The sequence below is a fragment of the Phyllobates terribilis genome, unplaced genomic scaffold (assembly GCF_046119375.1).
Source record: "Phyllobates terribilis strain yellow unplaced genomic scaffold, ASM4611937v1 Scaffold_4__5_contigs__length_816908805, whole genome shotgun sequence".
In the NCBI taxonomy this organism is placed as follows: domain Eukaryota; kingdom Metazoa; phylum Chordata; class Amphibia; order Anura; family Dendrobatidae; genus Phyllobates; species Phyllobates terribilis.
In genome coordinates this window covers 716,705,923-716,717,908 of record NW_027362764.1, presented here as the reverse complement: position 1 = coordinate 716,717,908, position 11,986 = coordinate 716,705,923, and the positions used below count along the sequence as shown (strand labels likewise).

Genomic DNA, 11,986 nt, shown 5'->3' with positions numbered 1-11,986 from the left:
CAACTCTAAAGTGAGTAAAACCTTGGAAGTTCACCCCTATGGCCTCCGGACTGTTTATTCTGCGCTACACCGCACGACGCGGCACCCGTTCTCCTCTACTACTACCCCCTCCATCCTGTCCCTCTGCCCTGAGGCCTTGCTCCGCCTGTCGGGAGTAGTAATAACTCTGACCGCCATAACACCATGCCTCAGCAGACTGCGGCTGCGCTGGTGGCCCTTCACCATGTACCACAGGTGGCGTAGTCGTTAATCAGCCACTCAACCCGGATAAGCCCACACCATCTCTTTTAATGTGACGGCCCTGAGCACGGGTCGGGTCTGGGCCACGGCTGAACCCCATCTCTCCATCACAGGACCCGACTCCGAGTACCCCATCTCCCAGGGTAAATAAAAGGGCTTTTCGAGTAAGAGGCGTCACACAAGCGCGACGCGAGGATGGGGATTGAGGCCCGCGATCTCCGGCACAACAACTTACCTATCCAGGGTCGCCGCGGGGTCTCTTCGGCCCGGGGGCCGGGAGAGGAATCCACTGTCAGAAACGGCGCATGTGCATAGCGCACTTCCAACGACGTTTTAGTGAAGACACACTTGCAGTGTGTCTTCAACTAAATGGCACCGGATAGCGCGGACTGCGCATGCTCTGATTCAAGCGCCACAATCCCGCAGTAGCACATGACAGAATGGGGGCGCAGGATGGGAGCACTACATGACAGGATAGGGGCGCAGGATGGGAGCACCACATGACAGGATAGGGGCGCAGGATGGGAGCACCACATGACAGGATAGGGGCGCAGGATGGGAGCAGCACATGACAGAATAGGGGCGCAGGATGGGAGCAGCACATGACAGGATGGGGGCCCAGGATGGGATCAGCACATGACAGGATGGGGGCGCAGGATGGAAGCAGCACATGACAGGATGGGGGCGCAGGATGAGAGCAGCACATGACAGGATGGGGGCGCAGGATGGGAGCAGCACATGACAGGATGGGGGCGCAGGATGGCAGCAGCACATTACAGGATGGGGGCGCAGGATGGGAGCAGCACATGACAGGATGGGGGCGCAGGATGGCAGCAGCACATTACAGGATGGGGGCGCAGGATGGAAGCAGCACATGACAGGATGGGGGTGCAGGATGGGGGTAGCACATGACAAGATGGAGGTGCAGGATGGAGGCGCACAAAACAGGATGGGGGCTGCACATGACAGGATGGGGGCGCAGGATGGGAGCAGCACATAACAGGATAGGGGCGCAGGATGGCAGCAGTGTAAGGGGGAAGACCAGGGTGTGAGTGCTTTTAGAGCAAGGGATCCGGAACATGTGACAGGGAAGCAGGGGGTGTGTCGAGAGAGAGAGCTGGGAGGTCAGGTGACAGAGGGACTCCTGGTGTGACTGGAGAGAGGAAGAGACGAGGACCTTTTGCGCGGGAAAGCGCAGCTGGATCCGGCTCAGCAGAGCAGTGTGAGAGGGTCCAGGCTTCTGGCTCCAGGACTGGGAGCAAGAGCCGAGTGCAGTGGACCGGAGGAGTCAGGCCGACTAGAGAAGAGACGCAGGGTCGGTGGAGCCGGGCATGTGAGGTGCCGTGTTATGGACTAGGGGCTCAGCGGGACAAACTGGAGACCACCCGCTGCCGCCAGAAGACAGAGCATTGTTTGGGCGGGGAAGCCTGAAAAATCAACACCGGCATCAGCGTGCATCTGCCTTGTGAGGAGCGAGAGTCAGCTAAGTGAAAAAAACTATTGATTATAACTGGTTTGACTCTGCGACATCCAATTAAACTGTGAACTGTCAGTGATAGACTTTGACCTGCTTTTCCCTTGTTTTTCTCCCATATTTTCGCCTGATACTCCCTGCATGGAGATTTACCCTGTTATTATAAACTTCCCCTGTTTATTAACCCCGTATTGGCTGCTCTGTGTTTCTGTGTCGCTGCATCTAAAGTACCTGTGTTACATTTGGCGTAGTCGGCAGGATGCAGTCGTTAGACACAGACACTGCAGATCAGTCCATCCTGGAAGCCCCTAGATCTAGCTTGCCGCTGGGGGCCATGCTCAGCAATCTCCCAAAGTTCACTGGGGACAATATGATGCTGTGGGACTGGACTGAGAGAGTTAGGAGTATGTTACGTATGCACCCGATGACCCCAGCTATGCAAGCCGAAATAGCCTTACTGGCCCTGGACGGCGAGGCCCGACAGTCTGTGATGTACCGCCCTCCCCATGACCGGGATACTGTAGAAAAAGTGGTGCGGATACTGGAGGAGATGCATGGGGATCCCACCAATGTTGGAGCGCTGAGGATACGACTGTTTCACCAAGTGCAGCAGGAGGGGGAGACTGTGACGCATTATGTTAATGCCTTACAGAGGGTGCATGCCTATATCACTAGAAAAGGCGACATGGGGAATTTGGGAATGGGCCCCCCTGACGTGATCTTAAGGGACCAGTTTGTGGCAGGCCTCAGGGATGTGCAGCTGAAGCAGGCCTTGCGGGAGCGCCTGCGCGCCAACCCACGTATGACTTTTCTAGAAGTGGGGGCGGAGGCACGTGTGAGAGAGCAGGAGATGGGGGTGACGGCCCTGGCAGGGATGGTCCGGAGTAATGAGGTACCCACCCCGCCTGCAGCTGAACCGGAATGGGCTCGAGAGATGCGGAAGGAGATAGAGGAGATGCGAGATGAATGGTCCAGTCTCAAGAAGACCCCTGCCCCGACACCGGAGATACCCAGATCGATTGCCCCAGTTATGGAAAGAATTGAATTCAGGACCCCCCCCTGCAGGAGAGTTCCATAGAGGAGGGAGGCAGCCCTACACAGACAGAGACACGACCTGCTGGAAGTGTGGAGGCGCAGGACATTACGCCAGGGGCTGTGCTAGCCGAGGGCGGCCCCTGTCGTGACAGCCGTTAATGACACATGACAGGATGGGGGCGCAGGACGGGGAGTAGCACATGACAGGATGGGGGCGGAGGATGGGGGGTAGCACATGACAGGATGAGTGCGCAGGATGGCAGCAGCACATACCAGGATGGAGACCATATACCAATATAAATGCTCGCCACGCGGGCGTAAAACGGGTTCAATAGCTAGTCTTTTTATATCCAGATGTAGCAAATGTTAGATACAATGAGAAACGTTCTATCTGCAGGTCAGGAATATTCTCATCATACACATGATACAATCTGATATCGCTCCATGTATCCATCGTAACAGCCAATCCGACGGATGGGTTTATTAATGGGATTGTTCATGAATGTGGCAGGGTAAAGATATAAAGTTGCGAGGAGGCAGAGTAGAGGGTCAGGGACATCTCTATGATCAGTATTGCTCCTAATCACAGGGAGATTATCAGCTCATCATTACACAACATATAATATGGGGGGGGGGCAAAACTAGTGCAGAATAAGCACCATGATCGCGGCTCTCATAACTCCAAAATCAATTGGAATAATTGTACATTGTTCAAATATATGTCTAAAATTTCAGTGATGTATAAATATACAGTACAGACCAAAAGTTTGGACACACCTTCTCATTTAAAGATTTTTCTATATTCTCATGACTATGAAAATTGTACATTCACACTGAAGGCATCAAAACTATGAATTAACACATGTGGAATTATATACTTAACAAAAAAGTGTGAAACAACTGAAAATATGTCTTACATTCTAGGTTCTTCAAAATAGCCACCTTTTGCTTTGATGACTGCTTTGCACATTCTTGGCATTCTCTTGATGAGCTTCAAGAGGTAGTCACCGGAAATGGTCTTCCAACAATCTTGAAGGAGTTCCCAGAGATGCTTAGCACTTGTTGGCCCTTTTGCCTTCACTCTGCGGTCCAGCTCACCGCAAACCATCTTGATTGGGTTCAGGTCTGGTGACTGTGGAGGCCAGGTCATCTGGCGTAGCACCCCATCACTCTCCCTCTTGATCAAATAGCCCTTACACAGCCTGGGGGTGTGTTTGGGGTCATTTTCCTGTTGAAAAATAAATGATGTTCCAACTAAACGCAAACCGGATGGAATAGCAACCTAGAATATAAGACATATTTTCAGTTGTTTCACACTTTTTTGTTAAGTCGGCATTCCTGCCCAGCTCTACTCCGCCCTGCGGCTCTGCCCTGCTCTGCTTCCCGTCCACACCTGTGGCTCTGCCCTGCTCTGTCTCCCATCCGCACCTGCGGCTCTGCTCTGCCCTGCTCCGCTTCCCGCCCGCACCTGCGGCTCTGCTCCGCTTCCCGCCCGCACCTCCGGCTCTGCTCCGCTTCCTGCCCGCACCAGCGGCTCTGCTCCCTATCCATCCTGTCTACCCACCCGCACCTGCTGCTCTGCTCCCTATCCAGCCTGTCTACCTGCCCGTCTGTATATCAGCCGTGCCCGCCAGTACCTGCCCGTCTTTCTACACACCAGCCGAATCTGCCCGTTCCTGCATATCCCGGTGTGGGTCAACAGCTGTGTGACCGAGGTCTGCCCTGGAGTAGCACCTGGGCCACCTTCCTCATCCCTCCTCGGACCACGGAGTCGATTAGGCCGCTGTGCGTCCATGGTTGGATCTTGTGAAGCCCCTAGTCACGCCCCCCCAAGCACTCCTCGGTTCGTGGCCCAGTGGGACCACAAACCACACTCACGCCAAACAGTCCGGGCGTGAGAGAAACACAAAATAGCCAAATTGTGCCCAATTAGCCATTTTCCCTCCCCGTTGTAATGTGACTCACTACTGTTACCAGGTCTCAGGTGTGAATGGGGAGCAGTTGGGTAAAATTTGGTGTCATCTCACACTCTGTCATACTTTTCACTGGAAGTTCAACATGGCAAAGAAGTCTATGAGGATCTGAAAAAAAGGTTTGTTGCTCTACATAAAGATGGCCGAGGCTATAAGAAGATTGCCTACACCCTGACACTGAGCTGCAGCACGGTGGCCAAGACCATACAGCGGTTTAAGAAGACAGGTTCCACTCAGAACAAGCCTCGCAGTGGTCGTCCAACGTAGTTGAGTGCATGTGCTCAGCCTCATCTCCAGAGGTTGTCTTTTCAAAATTGACATAGGAGTTGCTACCAGCATTGCTGCAGAGGTTAAAAGGGGTGGGGGGTCCACCTGTCAGTGCTCAGACCATAAGCTGTACACTGCATCATATTGGTCTGCAAGCTGTTGTCCCAGAAGGAAGCCTCTTCTAAAGATGATGCACAAGAAAACCTGCAAACAGTTTGCTGAAAACAAGCAGACTAAGGACAAGGATTACTGGAACCATGTCCTGCGGTCTGATGAGACCAAGATAAACTTATTTGGTTCAGATGGTGTCAAGCGTGTGTGGAAGCAACCAGGTGAGAATTGCAAAGAAAAGTGTATCAAGCATGGTGGTGGGAGTGTCATGGTTTGGGGCTTCATGATTGCTGCCGGCTGTGGGGAGCTACATTCATTGAGGGAACCATGAATGTCAACATGTACTGAGACATACTAAAGCAGAGCATGATCTTCAGAAATCATGTTCCTTCGGAAAGTGGGCCTCAGGGCAGTATTCCAACATGATAACGACCCCAAAAGACGACTGCTTTGCCTTCGAAACTAAGGGTAAAGGTGCTGGACTGGCAAGGGATCTCTCCAGACTTAACCCTAGTGAGCATCTGTGGGGCATCTTCAAATGGAAGGTGGAGAAGCACAAGGTCTCTAACATCAATCAGCTCAGTGATGTCATCATGGAGGAGGATTCCAGTGGCAACCTGTGAAACTCCAGTGAACGCCATGCCCAGGATTGTTAAGGCAGTGTAAAAAAAAGTACCTCCCAAAAAAATCCTACATAGAGGGATCAGATGGCAACGTGAACGCTCAAGTAGCATTTAAAAAAATAGTACAACTTTTATTAGTTTCACATGAAAATATAAGCACAACACACAATTGATATAAAAAGTAGGTGCCTCTAGTATGGGGGACCAACAAAACAGATCAGTGCATATAGCTCGTATAACCATAGAATAGCCATATATATATATGGTAAGTATTATAAACAATATTTTTATACACCCATACATAGGTCATGTACGCCAGCAATGATAGTATTTCTTTGTATAGCAAAAAGTACCTTAAATATGCTACCATGCATATAGGCAACATGGATACAATTGCTGAATCAATGCTAAAATAAAGTGCTAGGCAGTGTGCTTAAAAGAAGCATATCTTGCCATATAAAGTAAAGTTAGGGTCCTTATTGTCCATGAAACGTGCGTTGGAGGAGAGGGATACCTGACAGATTGTGCCACACTGTATACAGCCCCATACAGGTAAAATATGACCTATTACATGCTCTAGCTGTTTATTGTTATATCTAGCTGCTCTGCATACCTTATTCTGTATACTTATATGCTGCTACAATGCACTGGTACTTTAATGGAATTTTGTTCTACATCTAAATAGACTTTACTTGCAATTATGTGTTGTCCTTATATTTCCATATGAAACTAATAAAAGTTGTACTATTTTTTTAAAAGTTACTATCTGATCCCTCTATGTAGGATGTTTTTGGGAGGCACTTTTTGATTTACAGTGTTTTGCTATGTGCAGGTCCGCCATCAGGGCATTACTGCCCTTACTGGTGTATAGGGCCCGGTAAACAGAGCCCAGTTCTTCTGCTCTCTAGGCCCCAGTGGCAGAATTCTGCTGTTTCAGTTACTGAATTTGCATCCTCGACACATGTTCGCTTGAAATCTATTGCGTTGTGGGAAGCTTGCAACACGACAATAGTTAACAGAGCCGGGCAGGATAGCAGGATGAAGAAATTTGGGGCAGGATGAAGACATGAGGGCAGAATGGAGACAATGGGGGCAGGATGGAGACATTGGAGGCAGGATGGAGACATTGGGGGCAGGATGGAGACAATGGCGGGCAGGATGGAGGTATGGAGGCAGGATGTGGGACATTATTACTGTAGGGGCTAATTAATAGATATTATTACTGCTGTGATGTATTTAATTTAATTTTATTTTTTATGATATTGTTTTCAGTGGGTGGATCCTGTTACTGTGCAGGGCTGCACTATGTCGCTTTTTTTCTTCATCTGGTATATTGTAGAAGTTGGGGTAAAAATTTGGGCATGTGCTCTGGAAGCGGTGCTCTAGATAACTGTGATATTTTATGCAGAGACTAGTCGTGGCTGGAAGAAGTGATGGCAGTCTGTGCTGGATGAACAAGAAAAGCGAAGATGAAGGACTTCAACTAGAGACATCACCGGTGAGTCAGTGTGTTATCTGTACACTAACACTATACACTGTATACTATGTACAGAGCTCCTGTGTATAATGGCACTTATGGTAATATTAGTATTTTTTTTTTATTAATAATCAGTATTGTAGTATTCGGTCACTATGTGGTGTAATATGTGGTCCGGTCATGGTGTGACCGTATTTGTCCCTTGTATGTGGTATTATTTGGTCAAATAGTGGTGGTAATATGTGGTCTGGTCATGCTGTGGTGGAATTTGTTCCTTGTATGTGGTATTATTCAGTCTCTATGTGGTGGTAATATATGGTCAAGTCACAGTGTGGAGGTATTTCTTCCTTGTATGTGGCAGTATTCGGTCACTATGTGGTGGTAATATGTGGTCTGATCATGGCGTTGCGGTATATGCTCCTTGTATGTGCTATTTTTCGGTCTCTGTGGTGGTAATATGTGGTCTGGTCATGGTGTGACGATATTTGTCCTTTGTACGTGATATTATTGGTCATTTTAAAAAATGTATGTGACACATTCCCTTAAATAAAAATAAATAAAAATATACGTAAAAAGAGTATTGGGTATTATAAGAAATTTTTAATAGGTTAGAGTAGAGTACGGCCCGACCAAAAGAGTCTGCCTTGTTGTAGTGGCAGGTTTAAAAAAATCTAAATCTGCTGGCTATGTATGTATGTGATATGGTGTTTGATGGGAACTGTTAATGTGTGATTGGTGAGGATGTGGTGCAGAAAGTAGTTTTTCCAAGAGTGGGCGGTGAGACTGTGGAAGGTTCGAGGGATGGAGGCGGAGCTTGGTGGAGGCGGAGCTGGGGTGGAACCTGGGGGAGCCTCAAGGGGTCCTGAAAATTTTGCCAGTATACGTCCCCGAAATTCCTGGTGGCAGCCATGGCTATGTGACCTCCCTTTCTCTTGATTTATTAGAGTTAAGACAGTGCTTGAAAATAATGGTGGCCCCACAGAATATTGACACTCTGGGCGCAATTTGGCCAATTTTACTTAGAGTTGTAGTCACTTTTGTTGCCAGCGGTTTAGACACTAATGGCTGTGTGTTGAGTTATTTAGAGGGCACACCAAATGTACACTGTTATATAAGCTTACACTGACTACTTTACATTGTATCAAAGTGTCATATCTTCAGTGTTGTCCCATGAAAAGATATAATAAAATATTTGCAAAAATGTGAGGGGTGTACTCACTTTTGTGATATACTGTACATAAAACTTGACAATATAATGAAACCATACTCTTAAATATGGAACATCATTTTGATAAAAAATCTTAAACAATTGTTATTGTATTGTTATGTTGTAATAGACAAGATATTGTGATCAACCACAAATGCAGATGGAGAAGGATATTAATGGTTGTCGTCCCAAGTTTGAAAGTTATCAGCTCACACTGGCTTGTCTAGATATTTATTTTCGTGGTACGTGACTTGTTGCATCTGCTAGAATTTAGAGACTACTTTTAGCAAGATACTTACTACTCTTACGCCATCTTGTAGTTGGCTCACTTTAGAGTATAAATTTGTGGATAAAAACTGGGACATGCCCATAATAAATCTGGACAAGAATTGATTAAAACCATGAAAAAACGTAGAAGGAAAAATATCTGGTAGTTTAAAAAAGAGACCACAGTGGTTACATTACTAATTGTTCACATTGTTTACAGAAAGGAAACACTTGAAAAAGAGGAAACCGTTCCCCATAAGGATGTTCAGTACCATCATAAAGATATGATAGCTTCGACACAGAAAAGAATACTTGTCAGGAAAGGAATATCTAAAGCAATCAACTAAACCATATCAAATAAAAATTTGAAAAAAAAAAAAAAGCATCACAAACACTAAAAAATTTGCAAGAGATGATAAGCTCAGTAGACAGGGGCAGAGGCATTGTAGCCCAAGGAGATATGCCATCACAAGGCTTTATGCATCTTCATGGACAATAAATATTGTAATAAACTGGATTATAAACTCTTAAATATACATTTCAGGGAATATTTGTCTCTTTACGAGCGTGTTTTGTCAATCGACAATTCTTGCATCACACGCCTAAAGCGCATGAGGGTAAAAGTAATCCCCTAGTAAGATCAATCACTTATTTTTTTTTATTAGCTAACTTTTATATTTCATAGATCTATTTCTACCGAAAATTTTAGTCAAATTACTATTATAACTCAGAGACTCAATAGCACTTAATGGTTATAGAAAAAGTGGTGTATGTGACTATGTCTTCTTAACTTTAGATGTTACCTTCCTATACTCCAATACTGAACAAGAGTTAGGAATTTAAAAAGCTGCTTAGTCTTTGGAGAATGAAAACAATCTAGAAAATGCCTAGAAAATCTGGCATTTATAGTGACCCACAACATTTGTATCTATTATAAAATATTTTAGTATCAAATGCAGGGGATTGTAATGGGGACCACGATTACACTTAGTTATGCAAATTTGCCCCATTTAACAAATACATGAAGACTACCTAGAAAATGCCTTTAAAATCTGGCATTTATAGTGACCCACAATATTTGTATCTATTATAAAATATTTTAATATTAAAGGGAATCTGTCACCACTTTGGAGTTATCAGACCTCTACTATGGCCATACAGGGTATAGAAAAGTAAATCTTTACATACCTGTATGGCCCATAGTACAGGTTTGATTGCAGAGAAATCTGGTTTTATAAACTCCGTTTTGCACAGGCTTGGCGTCCAGGGAACACCAAGCAATCCCCTCCTATGTGCTTATTATTACCCCAAATCACGGCCTATATGCTTAATTATCATATTCCCTCCCCTGTACGTCACAGGGCCCTGTGACGTGCACTGTGCTCCCTGACTTCTCGGGCTTGCGCAAGCGCCGCTCACATAGAGCTCACATAGAGCGCGCTTTGCTTCATCCCGGCCCCGTTTGCCTGTGCACTGCGCCAAAGGCTTCTATTGCGTAGGTGCCGGGTAGTCACTGTCACTTCCTGGCTCCTGTGAAATAGAAACCTGCGGCGCAGTACACAGGGCAGGGATTTGGGGGAATAATAAGCATATAGGCGGGGATTTGGGGGAATAATAAGCATATAGGCGGGGATTGCTTGGCATCCCCCGGACGTCAAGCCTGTACAAAATAGAATTGATTAAAGTGCTTTTCTCTGCAATCAAACCTCTACTATGGGCCATACATATATGTATAGATTTAATTTTCTATACCCTGTATGGCCATAGTAGAGGACGGATAACTCCAAAGTGGTGACGGATTCCCTTTAAATGCAGGGGATGGTAATGGGCTTCCCGGTTACGCTTAGCTATGCAAATTTGCTCCATTTAACATCATAAACAACTTGTTTTTCATAAGAAAATGTACCAATGACCCAGTAACAATCTCTGTTGATCACCTCAATGACAATACTTGGGATTTGGTATGCACCTCTGATATGAGCCGATGAATGCTATTTCTTGATTTGGATTTCGGTCACAATGAAAAGGGAAAGTAATTTCAAAAACAATTTTAAAATTGTAAATATAGGTTTTTTTTTTACTAATGTGTCCACTATAAAATTAGACACATAATATTCCATTCAGCTGTTGCAGAAATATTTATAAAACTGTAGAAATACAGCTGATTTCAAATGGCAACTTAGGGTACTAGATCAAAGATTTTCTGAAAAATGGATATGCTGGAAAAACATTTAAAAGGTGCATTTTGCAAAACCTGTCCATAAGTTAAGAAGAATGTTTACAAATGAAGAATAAGTAAAAAAAATTGCAATAATTTCATTACAATTTTCAATACAGTAAATGGAATAAAAAGAAAACACCTAGATAAACATTCAGACAATTATATCAAATACTGAAAAACAATATTCCAGACAAACTTTTAGACTTTCAGTAGGGTTTGGAAATTAATAATCAATGCCCATGAAAGACTAAAAAGAAAAAAAAATCTCATAAGTTAAAAGGCTTGTATAAATACGCACAAAAGTAATGTCTGGAGTTGAACAGAAGCAAGGTCTCTGCTGTGATAAAAACACCCATGTCAAAAAAGGTATAAATCCAACAACACAAAGGTAGATTTCTAGACTTTTGCAAACCCTGGTTTATCCTTTGTTGTGTAACTTACTATATCAATACAATGGAAGGGGGAAGGGGAGTGGAGGGGAGCAGAGGAGAAAGGCTCCGTTTTATAGAAGGGATCCCAGGGGGTACGATGAGTGCAGGACGGCACCCGTACGGCCAGAATCTGCCAGGTGTCAGAGTGATCAGGCCGCAAGAAGGGGACCGGCTCCTGGACCAGCCGTGTTACTCCAGGTCTCGGCTGGAAAAAACGGAGGCTTCTGCACTTCCATGGTGCAGTCGCCACAGTCTCACCCTAGTCACCGTGAAGGGCATCAAGTAGGTCCGGGAACTCCAGGTTGCCCAGAGGGACTTCAGAGCACCCGGGACTGTGTGTGGGGAAGCGCAGGGCAGGGGGGAGAAGACCCAGCGTGAGAAGTCGGTCTTGTAAGGAACACAAAGAAAGCGGGGTTCCGTCAAGCGCTCCTGATATATCTGAGAAAGTGCTGAACCCCTGGTCTGGTAGACGCAGTGCGACGCGGAGGCGGACACCCGTACAGTGTACCTGAGAACCTTGAACAAGAACTGTGAGTAAAACTCGGATGACTGCACTCCACTGCCTCCATCAGTTATTTCAGCTGCGCCATCCCGACTGCACTACAAGCCCCAGCATCACCACCCACCGTCAAACTCTACACTGCCCTGAGGCCCGCTCCA

The 11,986-nt window shown here is 46.0% G+C and overlaps 1 long non-coding RNA gene across 2 annotated transcripts in view; it reads left to right on the top strand.

Moving 5' to 3' along the window:
* The first annotated feature begins 1,316 nt into the window (after positions 1-1,316).
* LOC141264502 (uncharacterized) overlaps positions 1,317-11,986 on the top strand; it is a 79,054-nt gene continuing 68,384 nt past the window's right edge. For both annotated transcript variants that reach the window (XR_012319974.1, XR_012319973.1), the window contains exons 1-2: positions 1,317-1,705; positions 7,132-7,221. This is a non-coding gene — a long non-coding RNA (uncharacterized lncRNA). The remainder of the gene's footprint in view (positions 1,706-7,131; positions 7,222-11,986) is intronic.